The sequence below is a fragment of the Rhododendron vialii genome, chromosome 8a (assembly GCF_030253575.1).
Source record: "Rhododendron vialii isolate Sample 1 chromosome 8a, ASM3025357v1".
Lineage (NCBI taxonomy): Eukaryota > Viridiplantae > Streptophyta > Magnoliopsida > Ericales > Ericaceae > Rhododendron > Rhododendron vialii.
Window position 1 is genome coordinate 28,104,657 of NC_080564.1, and position 13,086 is coordinate 28,117,742.

At 36.9% G+C, this 13,086-nt stretch overlaps 1 pseudogene; it reads left to right on the forward strand.

The window, feature by feature from the left end:
• Positions 1 to 861: 861 nt before the first annotated feature.
• On the forward strand, positions 862 to 12,536 carry LOC131335864 (protein MICRORCHIDIA 6-like; annotated as a pseudogene).
• Positions 12,537 to 13,086: the final 550 nt, after the last annotated feature.

Here is a 13,086-nt window from a genome sequence, read left to right on the forward strand (position 1 = left end):
TTCACTTTTTGCATAAAATATAGTTTTTTGAGTCTCTAAAATGAAGAAATGAAGAGTCATGGATTGGAGTTGCTCTAATGCTTAGTAATAGTGGTTATCTTTCCTTCCTGTTGATTCTTTTTAGTATTCCGCGAATAACACAGAGTACAAGTTAGATGGATCAATTGGTGGAAATGAGAATGTTGAAGGGAAAATTCTACCATACTGATGCAAGGCCAACCATGTTATGCGACACGGAGTGTTGGGCTACTAAGAGCAACATGTGAGTAAGATGAGTGTAGCTGCCTGAAATAAGAATGTTGAGATTGATGTGTGGTGAGACTTTGCGAGATAGAATTATATCAAAACCTTAACTGAACGGTCGGTGTAGCCGCAACACCGATAGATTATAAGATTAAGGTGGTTCGGACAGGTCTATCACAGATTGGCTGATGCAGTAGTTGGTAGGATTGATATGGTTTTGGTAGACGGTAACACTAAAGTGAGGGGCTGACCATAATTGACTTTTGAGGTGGTAGTTCGGAAGGATCCAAGTTTTTTGAATACGAGGAGCTTAATGGAGGAAAATGATTCATGTAGCGGACCGTAATTGATTGAGATTTATGACTCAATTAGGTTTAGTTTGCTTTTATCATCTTTAGGAGAGGATACAATAAATTCTTTTATTATTTTAACTGTTGATGATTAGGAATAGCGTTTAACTTTAGTAATTTCTTTGTGCAATATGTTTACCAAATCTCTTTTTTAGTACTGTGAAAACATTGTTAGCTTGTGGACTTATAAAAAGCAGCATTGTTCACTTATGTAGCGATGACGAACTTGGAGAAGGAGCAATGGTAAGCTGTTAAAGTGGAGCTCGATTTGGCTTGGGACTCTATGCAAATAGAAGAGTGCCAGAAATTTGAATTACTCGAGCATCAGAAGTCAAAAACCCATTATAGAAGAAGAATTTGTGGAAATTATAAGTTTAAACTGTTTGAATACTGGTCAGAGTACTACCAGTATTTTGGATCATTGCCTCTCGCCAATGAATGATGGAAGTCTTTTGTCTGCATCACCTATTTCTTCAGCCCCCATCTGTCGGCAATTCTGGAAAGCAGGAAATTATGACGAGGGGCTTCCTTCGAAGTCTATACCTAAAAGTATTCGTCTATCGAGAATTTTATCTTTATCTTGGATGGATTTTCACATGATGGCTTGGTAACTTTGTGTGCATAAGTTGAGCATCTCATTATGGGCTTGAAAACAGTGAAATTTACTCACTGAAATGCTCAACCTGGTGGTTTAACTCATCATCATGTTTGGTTGTGCTAATATCCAAGATTAAGTTCGACTTTGATGTTTGCTCTGGTCATCAAGTTAAAACACACATGAGCACATTACCTATTTGTTTGCTGTTGCATTTATGGTCCACTTTGACAGGTCTTCTTTTTTATATTTTTATATATTTTTTCTGGTTACAGATGGCAGTAGTTATCTACATATTCACCCCAAGTTCCTTCATTCAAATGCCACTTCACATAAATGGGCCTTTGGAGGTATGTACAGATTTGACATGTTCCAATTAATGTTACCGCATCCTATTCACCCCTCAATAACTCATTTTAACAGCATTTTTCATGTTGCAACTTTTTCAATCTCTAATGCCGTATGTAACCTCATGTTTGCAGCCATAGCGGAGTTGCTTGATAATGCTGTTGATGAGGTAATATGTTGTGCAAACTGTTACTAGGAGTTGAGATTGTTAATTGTGTTGTTACGTAATTTTGTGCAATTATTTGCTCGAATGATTCAAATTGCAATGTGAGATAATTTCGTAAAATTGGCAACTTCTCATGTGCGATGGCTTGGCCTACCCTTGGGCTCTGATATCACTTGTAACGGCGCTAATTTTCCTGACAAGTTCCAAACTTATACTCAACGCTGTACCAAATCATTGATTCTGTAGGTCACTAGATATGTACTTTCCCTTTTGTACAGCTCCAATTCTCAAGAAGTTATTTACAAATGAAACCCTGAAATTTCAAATAAGTAAGCTGCATATGCTCAAACTTTTTCGAGGATGGTGATTTGATATTGTGCTTTATGTAAGTACCAATTAACTCGCTCCAAAGGGATTGAAGTGCTGAAAGCCATCAAGAAATCCCGACCCTATCTATGAATTATTTCCAAAGGGTTCCTTCTACAGCTGCAGAAACATGGCTAAAGCTAAATTTGAATAGGAAGCTTTGTAAAAAAGGTCGGCCCAAGACGATAAAAGGGGGAACAGAGAGGAAGTACGGAATAGAACAACCATAAAAGCTCAAAATGTTTTGAGTTACAATTTTCTAACAATAAGGTAAAGGCAAAAAGGATCTAAATTCAAAAGAACCATTCGACAGAAGCAATGGTGAATTGATACATTGGCGTGATTCACCAATTCATCTTTCGGTTCAGTCTCACTGACTGGTTCAGGTCGTCCTCTTCTGGTTCAAACATGGGAGCTTGAATAAACTCAAGTTGTAAGATTTGAATCGCAAAATGTACGTATTTGGCAACTAATATACATTTTTTTGGAGAATAACTATTGTACATAATTAAACCACCTGCTTCCAATAACTGTGGATTGATTTCTCTTAGTTTGTTAAGTTATGTAAAAATAGTTGTGTTATGAATGTAATCCAATCTTGCGAACTCATCCATCCAATTGAAACCCTATCAACAAACGGGGTAGTGAAGAGTTGAGAACTAGGTGAAGAGCGAAACAGATGGACTTAGTAAAGATTGTGTGCAAACTATCTGTACATGTCTTCTTTTTTGGGGAAAGGGAACTCTCTGTAAATTTAGATGCATTGTACTTAAATTCTACCCAGAAATTGGACACCAAACAGATAGACTGTCTGGATTGACTCTTACAACATAAATTACGATCATGGTTGCATCTTGAAGGTTTAGTGTTTTGCTTTTACTGTTTATGGTGGAAAACTCCATGGTCACGTTTTTCATGCTAGCCGTGTTAACTGTTTTTCTTTTTTGCATTCCATGTTTAATCTATTTGATAGATACACAACGGGGCCACCTTTGTCAATGTAGATAAAACCTCAAACCCAAGGGATGGAAATCCGGCCTTGTTAATTCAAGGTACTTAGCTTCCTGTACCAGTAAATCATGTGGAAGGATGATAAATGCTAGAGTTAGAGTATTATACTTCACATTGTCAGTATTTGGAAAAAATTAACTAAATTTTGTCATTTCAAATTGAATGTGCAATCAGACGACGGTGGTGGAATGGACCCAGAAGCAATGCGGCATTGCTTGAGTTTTGGATTTTCAGATAAGAAATCAAAATCAGCCATTGGACAGTGTAAGGACCCAATGGGCACAGTTTGTTAAATCGTTTATTTAAACATTGGGTATTAAATGGTTGACTCATTCCTTTAGATGGAAATGGCTTTAAGACGAGCACTATGAGACTTGGGGCAGATGTGATTGTCTTCAGCCGCTGCTATAAGGAAAGGTTTGAGTTCAACAATGATCCTCTTCATCTTCTTTACTCTTAATTTCTTCTATTTTGCCTGAATAACTTGTTTTTTCTTATCAAATTGTCATTTCTTTTGAACCTTTCCTTTCCCTTTTTTGCCATTATCTTGTGATCAGGAAATTAACCCAAAGCATTGGTCTTTTATCATATACATTTCTGACGCAAACGGGCCATGACAGAATAGTAGTTCCAATGGTGAGTATGGCCATCTGTTTTAGTTGGTTTGTGCATGTCAAGCGCTTTTTAGGTTTTTTTCTTGGACACTCTACATCAGTTTCTGGATGACTTGTTGGGGAACTTTTATGACAGAATGAATATCGTTTAGAGTTGTTTGTACTCACCATAAAAATTTTCCTTCGGGGTTATTTACTGAAGTTCCCGTTTTCTAATTATTTGTTTGTTTTCTCAATGACAAAAAACATGTGTCATGCTAGTGCCCCACCCAGGGGATCTAAAATTCACTTTATTTCCCTGTTGCAACATACTTTTATGTTCGGTTTCTCTCATTATTTTCCCACAAGTATTTCTTTTCAGTTTCATGTATACATCCAATTTCGTAATAGAACTTTTCAGAGAAGAAGAACAAATGGAGTTTGACCACATATTACTGGTTGGCCTAGTGAAACTAGGTTGTTGACCCCTTTTACTGTGCTGGAGATTTATGTCCTCTGGGTTGTTATGAGTTATTTATTGGATGCTTTTGTTATCGTTTTAATCACAATGATATACATATTATCTTAATCACGTATGATAAATTTCCTGCTCAAGTTCTCAACTCACTGTGTATGTTAAAGGTGGATTATGAGTTCAATGCATCTACGGGAACATTTGAAGCCCTAGACCTGTATGATGAAGAACATTTCATGTTCAATCTTTCCATGCTGTTGAAGTGGTCTCCTTATTCGACAGAAGCAGAACTTCTGAAACAAGTCAGTTTCTACTAGGTTATGTTGCTCCTTTCTTTAGTCCTTGTCATTGTGTATCTTGTTATCCTTCGGGTTACTTATTTTTGAAAATGTTCAGGGTGCGTTTGGTCGCCTTTTCAGTTTTTTGTTTTTAAGAAACTAAAAATAGAATCAGGTTTATGTTTTTATAAAATCAAAAACAAGAAACATGTTTGGTAATTTTTTTTTTTGTAAACAGTAAAAAATAAAAGCCTTTTTTTTGGTTGAAGAGGGAGAATAATCAGGGTAAGGGAAAAAAAGAGAAGGGGAAAGCTGTAAAGATACTCTCTCCGTCCCTATTTAATTGTCCACTACGATTTTGCGTGCATTTTCAACATCTTATATCTCTCAACGTATATTATGGTTTATGTTTTTTAAATCGCCGTCTTATAAAAAAAATTGAGATCTATCAAACAAGATCTATATTGCATATTTTTAGCAATATATGCTGAGAGATATAAGCCGTTGAAAATGTATGCAAAACCGTAGTGGACAATTAAATTGGAACGGAGTGAGTAATATGAAAAAAGAATTATGCCGTTCATTGATTTGGTAAATGTGTATATTGAGCCATTAGATTTAAACAGAAGACAAAATTGAGATGCTTGTTTTGGAAGGTTGAGTTTCAGAACCCTGCCCATCTGTGGGATGAGTATATACAGTCACCGCCCATCTTCCCAAGCCTGCCCATCTATGGGATGAGTATATACAGTCACCGCCCATCTTCCCAAGCACATTGAGAGAGAGAGAGAGAGAGAGAGAGAGATGATCGGGATCTCCTTGTTATGTTTGTGTTCCTCCAAAAAAAAAAAATGTAAGAAAGTTTATGAAAAACAAAAAAGTAGAAACATGTTACCAAACAAGTTTTCTTCATTAGTTTTCAAAACAGTAAAACCAAAAACTGAAAACAAAATGGTTACTAAACGCCCCCGTAGAAGTCAGAACGCGTTGTGTGTTAAATTCCTATGATTTGTTTAGCTCTGTGGCTAATTACATGATAGGAAACTGTCCTGATGAGCTTAGGAAATGATCGAGGCTTCCTCTTTCACCTCTTGGCAATCCTCTTACTTTTGTGACTGCTTAAGCTACTACATTAGCTTATCTGGCTCTTACTCCCTCCGTCCCATAAAGTTTGGCACTTTCACTATTCCAGCCCTAAGAAAAAATTAACTATATCTTTTAATCCGTTGAGCTTAGGAAATGATCGAGGCTTCCTCTTTCACCTCTTGGCAATCCTCTTACTTTTGTGACTGCTTAAGCTACTACATTAGCTTATCTGGCTTTTACTCCCTCCGTCCCATAAAGTTTGGCACTTTCACTATTCCAGCCCTAAGAAAAAATTAACTATATCTTTTAATCCATAATTTTTTTTTATAAGTAATATGGATCTTGTTTGATAGATTTTAATTTGTTCTATTAAACAAAGTTCAAAAAATCGCCTAAAACATTATGGATTGAAAGATATATGCAATTTAAAAATGGCATGCATTCCTGAAAATGCCAAACTTTATGGGACAGAGGGAGTAATTTATTGGTTGTTTTCTGCCTTTTCCTGAATGAACTTCAGCATTTTGCTTGCAAATTCTTGGACGCTGTAACCTGTTTGACTTAATTATTGTGTCTTTATTTCTTATGCATGAGTTCCACTCTAAATGTGTTTATAGAAATTCCACACAATTGCAATGGAAAAGTGCTGACATAAACGTTACCCCATAGGCAGAGACGAAAACTCGAAATATGGCTCCCAAAGACCCATCGACTTAAGTTGAGGGTTTATGTGTATTCTGTTGACTCCAATTGGTAACTCACAAGATCTTTACCTTCTGGGAACTTATGGAGTTGCATATTCTATTTTGGAAAATTGTTCTAAGAAGAACAGAAACTGACATGAGATGGGTATGGATATGGAACATCATGATTTTCAATGACTTAGGACAAAAATGGATTACCTGCTATGAATACGAATACAACGTGCACATACGTGTAGAAGAATGAAGATGACACTAATTTGATTGAATAACCTCTTGATGAATAAAATAAACATCATTCAATGCATTATGGAGCAAATCACCTACATTGTGATTCATCAAAAAGAACAATTCACAAACTTACTAACCTCATCAACAAATGATTGCAACTTAGTTTGGACATCAACGGCGGAATGCAAATTTATAGCGAGTATACTTTCAATTTGTCCCGGATGTTTCTAAATATGTCTGAGGTCTGCCCCTATTCATCTTAGAAAAAAGTATGGACGGAAAAATATAGAGCCCACATGACTTGCCCCATATGTATTATGGTGTTTTAGAGCCATATCTGTGTCTACAACAACTAAAAACAGGATTCTCTGCTTCAAAGCTGCTTTGGTGTTATATTTCGTCTCTTCGTTGACTCATCTTCTTGGTCTTCCATGAGTAGTTGTAGTTTCTTCTAGATTCATGGACTCTTCTATTCTATTCTTCCTCATATGACCTGTCCACTAGAAATGACTGTAAAAGGGTAGAGAGCTTGTGTTTTATAGAGAAGTATGTTTTATGGAAAAATAGAATATTATAATGGAGTACATCTACACTTTGTTATTGGCAAAGAAACACAACTTGCCGCATGGGCATGGCAGAATAAAGCTGATGTGGTGTCATTTGGGTGACTGATGGTAACATACAAGGAAGATGGAGGTTGTATTGATAGAAACAACGAAATAAGAGCCATCAACAGCTACCCATTGTAAAGTTGAGTTCAACTAAATGAGAATGGTAGAATGGAATTTGATATGTGTATTAATTTTGGGTAGTGTGTTGGTGGGATGAAACGTAAGGTAGTTTTTAGATGTTTCTTGCAGCATTGGTAACTTCTTTTGTTATTTTTTTTTTTCATGGGGTTTTTGATTTTATGAGCAGTTTGATGACATTGGTTATCATGGCACAAAAATCATCATCTACAATTTATGGTTAACTGATGGGGGTACAATGGAGCTGGATTTCGACTCAGACCCTGAGGTTAAAGTAGTTTTTTTTTTTTTTGTCTTTTGTGCTTGAATTATGTTTTGGAATCATTTTCTACTTGTTGATACTTGTTTTGTGGTGGTTGCAGGATATTTCTGTGAGTGGGGACGCCATAACTAAGGCGAAAGGTATTAATCGGACAGTAAAAGAACAGCACATAGCTAACCGACTCCGCCATTCCCTCCGTGTAAGTGTAGGTTGTAGGACTTGTAATAAGTTATATGTCAAGTCTCACTAGTTTTTTTCCTGAACTATTCACAGGTATATTTGTCCATCTTGTACTTGCGAATACCTGAAAGTTTCAGCATAATATTGCGTGGACAAGTTGTTGTGTATCACAATATTGCTATGGACCTCAAATTTCCAGAATTTATCTTGTACAAACCTCACAGTGGTGGATGTGTGGAGGTTGGTTTCAAATACTGTTTATGTTTCGTCTTTTTTGAGAAACATTATTTTGTGGTCTAATGTCTCTTGCTGTCATGCATCTCATATGACTTCTCAAGTTGTTTCGATAACTTCTTTGGCAATTTGAACTTTTGTGTTATGCTATTTTCAAAGCTGTAGATGCAAGGATAGTTGTCTCGGTCCGTCTCAATATCTGTAATCAGACGGTAATCCTTCTCAACTGTCCAGTATGTAGACTGAAGTCGAGCACTAGTTTTAGGGTTTTGTTTGCAAGTGGTGGACACGAATAAGGTCATGATGATCATAGTAATAAACTAGTTGTGTAGGCGAAAACTTGAACTTACAGAACTGAGGTTTTATCTCAGAAGTCATATTTTGCAGAAGTTTCATAATGGTTAAATTTGGAGGAACAGGGATGCTCTATTTGTAAAGAAGCATGCATTTTTAATTGTTCCTTTTCTCTTCTGTTAGTATTGGGAATTCATATTTTCAGACTCGTGTTTGGATTGGGCATATACATTTGAATTCTCATCCTATGTCAATGTATGCACGCGCGCGCTTTCCTTCTCTGTACCTCTGTTATCCTGTATTAGAGTTGTGTGCCAAAGTGACAATCATTGGTCTTTTATGCCACATCCATGCATTGGAATGTTTTCCATAGTAAAATCATTCATTTTACCGACCTCTCGGTTAACTTGCAGGGTGAAGTTATCACGACAATTGGGTTTCTAAAGGAAGCGCCACATGTTGATGTACATGGGTTCAATGTCTACTACAAGAACCGCTTGATACTGGTGACAATTTTTTCTCCATTTTTTCTGTCACTATTTCTTAGTTGCATTGTGTTACTACTTACTAGCTTCTATATACCATCATTGCATTCTGTCCCTTCCTAAGATTACTTGCAAAATGTGGTCTTTCTAATGTCGATAGGGGTTAACAAGTGATCTGGAATCTGGATCAATAATCTCGCAATCTTGTTTTTTATTCCAATTTTTCGTTTTCTTTTGAAGAATAAATCTTACTCAAAGATTATAGCCTCCGATGTTATATAAGATATCGAATGAGCCTTTCGTGAATTTTTAATGCCATCATTCCTAAAGAAGTCATGGCATTCAAAATATCCAGCTTTTCATTTTCTTTTTTTACTTGTTTTAAGTCAATAAAGCATGTTAATAGGGTATGTAGTCAACTTCCAACTGACAGTATCTTGCATCTTTGTGATCATGTTTCATGCAGCCATTTTGGCATGTTGTAAACTACAGTGACAGCAGAGGCAGGGGGGTTGTTGGTGAGAAGCCTCTCTAGACCACTTTCCATTTTCTCTCAGTTTCGTTTTTAAGCTGTTCTTGTTCTGGTTGTTTCCTTCTTTGTTTTTTTTTTGTGCCTACATTTCTATGGACACAAATAGTCGTTCTCACATCTACATGTAAATGCTGGGTTGAATTCTAGCAGTTCTTAGAGAATTATTATTTTTGGTTAGGTGTTCTGGAAGCGAATTTTATTGAGCCTACCCACAATAAGCAAGATTTTGAGAAAACATCTGTTTTTCAAAAGCTTGAATACCGCTTGAAGGAGATGACATGGGAATACTGGTAAGCAAATTGTTATGCACAGATTTACTTTGATTATGTCTCTAGTCATGGAAGCTTGTCTGGTTAAATTAGTTCTGAACTGTTTGTCTTTCAATTTTTTTTTTTAGTTTGCATAGCACGCTACATTGTGAATTGAGTCTTCATAAACTGATCGGAGTTTTCTCATTGCTCTGTAGAGTAATCTCAAGAGCTTTCTTTTCCCTTCATTTTTCCTTGCCGGTTTATATTTGCAGTGTTTACTAGTGATGAATTTTTTCTGTTCAATAGTTGTATTTTCTAGGTGGGGGGTGGCTGTGGAGCTTGTCTTTTACTTCTATTTAAATGAACACCAACCCATCTAAAAACTTAAGCTGTTAGAGCGGTAATTTTTTTTGTTTTGTTGTTTCCTGCAACAAATCCCCTCACGTGTGACCATGAACAAGACAAAAACTTGAAAGTTTTTTACTTGTCAAGTAGGCGGTAATATTTGAACACCTGATCTATATCCTGTTCTAATACCCTATTTTATTATTTGGCATGAACTCTTTCAAAAACTTAAGTTGTTAGGGAGGGAGGGAGAGAGAGTATTGTCTAAACATCTGTGGAACAATACAACGAAAAAATTAAACAATGTGGCATTAATATCATGTAGTTCGGTTTGTAACACGGCAATTGCTGCTGGTTAACATCCGCAGGGATCACCATTGTGGACTCATTGGGTATCAAGTTAAGAAAAAGCCTCGAGCACCAACTACTTCGGCGTTGTCAGCTGATCAGAGACCACATAATGGCATGCACCAACCTGTTGTGCTGAATAGGGATCCCTCTGCTGTTCCTCTTTGGCACAGAACTGGAAGCCCTAGACAGTCATTTCCCAACATTCAAAGGAACGCCCAACAAGGTAAATGTTGCGATAAAATACGATGTTTAACCTTTGGTTGCCAACCTTTTCAATCTTTCTAGCATACACTTCCTTTCTACCTGGACAGGTGAGCTATTAAAGAGGAGAGAACAGAGTCATTTACAAGAAAGTGAAACGATTAAAAGGAGGAAAGGAGAAGGAGTCAATGTAACTCATGTTGGCCCCAATCATGGAATACAGGTTTGAGTTGGAAATTCATTTGATATGCTACATTTGTTTGCCACCTGAACTATAAGCTAGACAACTTACGGGTAACTGTATTTTCAATCAGCTTGATGCAATCATCTTCGAATAGAGTTTTAATTACAACATTTTTCATGTCTTTTTGTAGTCTGCCCCTCCTTCAAATCTTTTGAAAGATCAGGAAGCCAAGAACCTTCTTCAAGAAAACAAGAGGCTCCGAGCACAGTGAGTATATTAGAATTGAGTTTCGTCAGGAGGAGTTTGTTATAGTTTCAATAGATTTCTACCGGCAGAGGAAATGTATTGTGACTTGCCAGACGGATTTGCCGTCGCCGTCTCTGAGAAAAGATATATGATTTCTGACTATATAGATGGTTTCTTTTTCCTTTTTTTCTCTGGACTTTGTGCAGTAATTACCATAGTTTGAAATAGAATTTCAGGTTTTTTTTTTTTGGAAAGTAAATTTTCAGGTTTGTTACATGTTTTCATTTTGTTTTCCAGGTGCTTGGAATTTGAGAAAGAGGAGGAAGTACTTAATTCCAAGGTACTTCAAACTGATTCTCACTTGTATGTGCCTATGTGGACGAAGCTTGTACAGTTGTACTTAGATGTCCACCCATCTTGACTTCTGATTTTTTAGTAAGATAACCTGGAAATGTCCTGCACTTTTGGATGGTTTGGCATTGCCCACTGAAGCTTCAAAGTCAGAATCCATCTTTCAAGATGGATTACTGTGAAGTATATGGGGGTTAAGAAATTTACTGCTTTTGAGTTTTGAAAAGGATGAATTCTACCTATTTGCAGAACTCCATGGAGTTTTCTTTGTAAGTATACATTCCAATGCATATACAGCAGATATGGATATACGATACGAATATGTCACATACATTATAATCTAAGAAGCTAGGATAGGGAATGGCAGACAATGCCAACAAAATACGTTTTGTGAATACTATATTTAAACTTGAATAATATAGTGAGTTTAACTTTATAATATAGTTACTATAACTTTGTATTAATCTATGTTAACTAGAAAGTGATTAAGTAAAAGAGGTCGTCTTTTACCTCAAAATATTTATCATGTGGCCTCATAGAAAGGTTCACTGGTAGTATATGAATATTACTTGGTATGCAATCGGGTGCAGGGTACCTATCTGCTTGTATCCAATGCATCGTGGCGACCTTCAGTTTTTGGATTCAGATACTACAACCTTAATGGAATAATAGCATCTTGCATTCGTAGCCAAACAACTGCATAAGTGAGCATGTCTATCGTCAAAATTCCAGAGAAACTTTTACCTAATAATAAATGCTCGGCCCCCAAGTCGAGCTCCAAAATCTTTTATTCCAAACGAGAGCATGAAAAATTGTTGAACTTCTCACCAAAGCGGGGCATGGAAGGGAAAATATTACTTAATATGATGGGATTCTCTTTGTTTGCGTGCAGGTGACGCTGCTTAAAAATGAACTACGAGATGCAGAGCGTGAATATGCTCGTCTGTTGGTTGAATTACGTCTGTTGAACAGAGTCAAGAAAGATAAATGATGTATGTTTGTGGAAATATTTCTTCTCTTTAATAAATTACTCCACACATCCCCTGTTGCACTTAATGAATCTGTTCTCCAGGGTCGTTAAACTGTGGCTGCACATGGAATTGGGCGTGGATGAGACCATGACATCAGAAAGAACGAAGCAAAACCAAGGAATATAAGAAATCATCGAAATTTTGACAACGAGATTGTCGGCAAAGACAGAAGAGGAAGGTGGCGTCAATGAACACCCGATCGAGTCGATGCAAGGGGGTGATACTTTTGATGTTTCGGGCAGTGCAAACTTACTTTTGGGCATGGTGAGGTGTGGTTCTTGCGCAGCGGTTAATGTCTAAGCCACCATGAGGGTTTTGTGATGTAGAAACAGTGGTGGTAGATATGAAGAAAAGTGTCTTGGAAATTTTTTTGGCAATGAAAGCTGTTCATAGTGCAGATACCTTCTTTCTTTCTGTTTTTCTGCGGAAATGCAAAAAATTCATACGATGTTTGTTAAGAGAGTTAGCAAGTCAATGGTGGGCAAGAGTTGAACCCTTGACCCTAAGTGAATTTAGCCAAGCACCCGAACAATTGGGACAATTGGGCCAACTTGCTAGTTTGGCCACCGGAAGTTTCTTGTCTGGTTGTTATTTCAATGTCTCGAAATACTAATTAGAGGTGTACGCAAGCTAACTAGAATACCTTATTTCGGAAAAATCTTACAAGTCCAAAGTGGTTTTGGGGTAAATAGATGAAGCACGACATTGGACCACGACAGAACTCGAGAAAGAAGCCCAAAGCAGTCTTCCGGATTTTTAGGTATCTTCAGGATTTTTAGGTACATAAAATATACATTTTCTTTGTCTATGTATGGAGAGAGAGAGAGAGAGAGAGAGAGAGAGAGAGAGAGTTGCAATGTGCACGCAGTGAAAGTCAGCTAAGATTAAACTGATGGATGGGTAGTTGCAATGTAGAGAGAGAGAGAGAGAGAGAGAGAGAGAGAGAG